This window comes from Arachis hypogaea, chromosome 4 (assembly GCF_003086295.3).
Source record: "Arachis hypogaea cultivar Tifrunner chromosome 4, arahy.Tifrunner.gnm2.J5K5, whole genome shotgun sequence".
Lineage (NCBI taxonomy): Eukaryota > Viridiplantae > Streptophyta > Magnoliopsida > Fabales > Fabaceae > Arachis > Arachis hypogaea.
In genome coordinates this window covers 102,646,413-102,650,988 of record NC_092039.1, presented here as the reverse complement: position 1 = coordinate 102,650,988, position 4,576 = coordinate 102,646,413, and the positions used below count along the sequence as shown (strand labels likewise).

Here is a 4,576-nt window from a genome sequence, read left to right as displayed (position 1 = left end):
TGATGTGAACAATGCCTTTTTATATGGAGAGCTCACTGAAGATGTCTACATGAAGCAGCCGTAGGGATACATCTCAGGTGATAGTAGCTTGCTTTGCAAGCTTACCAAAGCACCCTATGGCCTGAAACAGGCGCCTAGAACTTAGTATCATAAGCTTTTCTCAGCTCTTCAGAAATTTGGATTCTCACCAAGTCGGATGTGTCAGTGTTTGTGCAACAATTGGAGACCTCCCTTACCTATATTCTAATCTATGTTGATGAAATTATTGTGATTAGAAACTTCCCTGCAATGCTCACTGCAGTCACTCAAAAGCTAAACTCAATATTTGCATTGAAGGAGATGGGAGAGCTGCACTACTTCCTGGAAATTCAAGTGACCAGGACTGGAGATGGAGGTTTGATGATGTCCCAAGAAAAGTATGTGCAAGACCTACATGCAAAGGCTGGTATGAGTGACTGCAAGCCATGTGCTACACCACTGTCATCCACTCTTAGAATTCAAGCTACGGGAGGTGATGTACTTGACAACCCTCAGCTTTATCGATCTGTAGTAGGAAGTCTCCAATACCTCACTGTGACAAGACCAGACTTGGCTTACAGTGTAAACAAGGTTGCACAATTTATGTAAACACTTTTAGAGGCGCACTGAAAACTGGTTAAGAGAATACTGAGATATGTTAGTGGCACTGCTACATATGGCCTGAAAATTCACAAAGACTCATCTCTAAAGATTACAACTTACTGTGATTCGGACTAGGCTGGTGATCCAAATGACAAGAAGTCAACTGGTGGGTTTTGTGTTTTTGTGGGAAGGAATCTGTGTCCTGGCAGTCGAAAAAACAAGGAGTAGTGGCCAGATCAAGCACAGAGGCAGAGTACAGGACACTAGCAGACCTTGTAGCAGAATTGATTTGGATTAAAGGGCTAATAAGTGAGCTGAAGTGGTCAATTCCAAAAGCAGTTATGGCATACTGTGATAATCAAAGTGTTGTCCTCCTAGCAGCTAATCCAATACTGCCTTTAAAAATAAAACATTTTGAAATAGACTTGCACTTTGTAAGAGACTATGTTATAAGCAAAGTGGTTCAAGTAAGCCATATTTCCAGTTTTGTTCAAATCGCAGATACCCACACCAAGGCTCTTCCTTCTACATCCTTCACTCAACCTCGGGACAAGTTAAAAGTGCAGAACTTGGAAAACTTAGAAACTTCAACTTGGCAGGGGCATAATAGAGAACATAGAAAACTAAAATCTGAGGGTCATGTAGAGATACATGTATGAGTTTAGTGTGTGTGAGTTTAGTGAAGTAGGTTGTTAGAGGTAGTTGCTTCCCTCTCCTTGAGTTAGTTACTTTCCCCTTTTCTGTTATGGTGAGCTGGCATAAGTGGTTAGTGCCTAACCAACTCAACTCACCTATATAACCTGTAATTGCAATTGTTATCAGAACTGAACAGAATTATTCATCCTCTCTTACACTTCAACTCCTCTCTTCTTCTCTCGATCTCTCACAGTTTCATTCCATCTATTCTTCTGCTACAATTCTGCAAGCTTATGATATCAGTTCAAGGAGTACAAGGTCGAAGTTTTTCCTTATAAATAAGACCTTCATAGAACATTAATTCCTCATCTAAAAGCAGAAGCAATTTGTAGTTTTTGTGAAGTAAAATTTTTGGTATAATATTATAGAGAATGTGTGTGATATAAAATGAGAATATTTAGTGAGGGAACCAAAATTTTATTGATAATACGCTATATTAATTTTGGTGTGCTTCCACTCACGCTCATAATATTTAATGAATAAATTACTATTTATATCCATAAAAGATGCGAACGCTGACAAATGTATCTATCAACTAAGAAAATTAAAGTTATATCCATAAAAGATAGATTCCGTCTGACAAAAGTATCCAACTCCTAATTTTTTGTTGACTTTTTAATAAAATTTCCAAATTACCCTCCTCTGACCTCAGCATTCTCCAAACTCAGCAAAATAAAAACCTCCAACCCATTCCAAATTCTCAACCTCTACCACCGCTACCGACAACACACACGGTGCTGTAATTGAAACCCTAAAACAACGCGACAGGAAGATGAAGAAATCCAAAACTAAACCAACAGCAACCAAGTCCAAAAATGACACTATGGAACCCTAAAACGTAGAACCAGATTCAGACTCGAAATACGAATATGACGACGAAATTGACTTCCCCTACAAGGATCCGCCATTGCTTTGCTGCTTTGGCATGCTGCAATAGGAGTTCCTTCCGACGGTTCGAGTCCATGAGTTTCATATGCATCCTGACATATACTCCAAGTGGAAGATGCTCCAGTGAGACCTGCCGGAGTTCTTTCGGGCCCCTGGTGGGCCCCCGTCGAATGTGGATGTGGCGCACGTGAGGCTAGGAGGGCGGGCCGTGGTGATAAGGAAAATCGGGAAAGACTCGGTTGGAAAAGAGATGGTGCTGATGATGAACAAGGAGAAGGTGCAGACGAGGGGAGTGAAGTTCGTGATGGTGTTAGGATTGTATGTTCTTACATGAAGGTGAAATTTGAGGAGGAGAAGATGAAGATGGTAATGGCTAAGGATTCTGCTGATGATTTTTTGAGTGATGAGAAATTAAATCTTACCATTTTGAAACAGGTAATCTAAGTAAAGTTATAATTTTTTTTAAAATTTATTTTTGGTTAACTATTTTGGCCTATGTGATGCCTAGGCATTTTAGGCTAGTTTCACAAGTCTTTTTTATTAGTTTTTACTTGGTTCTCATGCATTTCTTAAGCAATAAGCAAACATTTGGATGAAAAATGTAAGCATGTCTTGACTCAATCAAACATTGTTAATTATGTATATTTTCATGAAATTTATGCAAAATTTACTTAATGCAATGAATGATGCATTATCTTGTGATTATGGCAATACTTTGATGCATATTGTTTGGTTGATAATAGGTAAGAAGAAGCAAGAGAAGGACAAAGAAAAAGCAGAGGAGGCAATGTTGGTGGTCAAAGTTAGCTCACCAACGTTGGTAACAAACGTTGACAAGGCAAATGGAAGCAATGTTGGTGGCCAAAGTTGGCCACCAACGTTGCAAGCAAAAAGACAAACGTTGCACACCAACGTCTTCGATAATTTCAAGAGGAATGCATTGGAAAAATTGGCGGCGATGCGTATGTGTGGGCGACGCGTACGCATGACTGGAAGAACATTGGTGCACCAACGTTGGTGCCCAACGGCAGTGCCAACGCCCAGAAATAGATTTAAAGGCAACGTTAGTGCCACCACTAACGGTGGTGCCAACGCCAATGCTAACCTCAATCTCAATGGCACCCATGCAAGTGTATGAACGTTAGTGAGCTAACGCCAATGTCAACGTCACAAAAGGTTACTCCAAGCTTACTTCAACAAAGGCCAAAAGGTCCACTTCCAAGTACTTGCAAGACCCATTTTGAAGATGAGAAGAAGAGTATAAATATGAAGAGTTTTGAAGTTGAAAATAGGCTCTCGAAGGCTGGAGGATTAGAGACTCCAGAGAGCGTAGCATAGTTTAGATACATTTTTCTTTTTTGCACTTTTACATTTTCGTTTGTATTGAATTTAGTTTATTTTTATGCCATTTCAATTTCTTACACTTCTTCCTTTCTGCAATTTTATGTTTGAATTTATATTGAGTTTGATTTACTTTCATGCAATTTTAATTCCCTTCAATTGTTCTTAGAACGATGACTAACTAAACCCCAATCATTAGTGGGAGGAGCTCTATTGTAATTCACATGATTGAATAAAATTCTTCTTCTCCTCAATCCGCTTGTTGTAGCTAAAGGGTATCTTCTATGTTTATTGTGGTTCACTCACTTTGGAAGGGGGTTTGAATCAATTGAATCTCTATGTGAGTTTCAGAAGGGGAATTATAGAGATTAGAATTGAAGCTCTATCCCTCACAATTCTCTTGATCAACACCATTCAGGAGGAATTGAAATCTTGAGAATTTGTGTGGCTTATAGATAAGAGAATGTACTCAAACTCTTCTCATGATAATTAGATAAAGGAATTGGCAAGATTGATTATGATTAGAGAGATTGGGTCCCAATTGAAATTGGGACCCAATCAATTACAATCCGTCATAGATCTACTTCATATGATTGAGAACGAAGTTGAGACCCATTGATTCATGATGGATTATGATATCTCCAATCCCTAATGAGACTCTTTAATTGTTGTTCTTCACTTTAACTTCTTTGAATTTATTGCTTCCTTTAAACCCAAAACCCTTTTACATTTCATGCAATTTACATTCATTGTCATTTATATTCTTGCCTTTACTTTCTTACTCTTTAAGTTTCAATCCTTTAAGTTTCTTGCCATTTACGTTTCAAGCAATTTATATTTAGCAATTTACACTTTCAGCACTTTAAATTCTTTGCTATTTACATTCTGTAAATTAAATTTCACCAAACTCTTTTTAATATTGGCTTTACTAGACATATCATCTCACTAAAATTGCTTGATCCATTAATCCCTATAAAATCGGCCTCATTCTTGTGAATTTTACTACTTGATGCGACTCGGTATACTTATC

The 4,576-nt window shown here is 38.2% G+C and overlaps 1 long non-coding RNA gene across 1 annotated transcript; it reads left to right on the top strand.

Annotated features, from left to right (window-relative positions):
* Positions 1-1,624: 1,624 nt before the first annotated feature.
* Positions 1,625-3,625, top strand: LOC140184462 (uncharacterized). Its single transcript, XR_011881290.1, has 2 exons — positions 1,625-2,640; positions 2,949-3,625. It is a non-coding gene; the product is annotated as an uncharacterized lncRNA (long non-coding RNA).
* Positions 3,626-4,576: the final 951 nt, after the last annotated feature.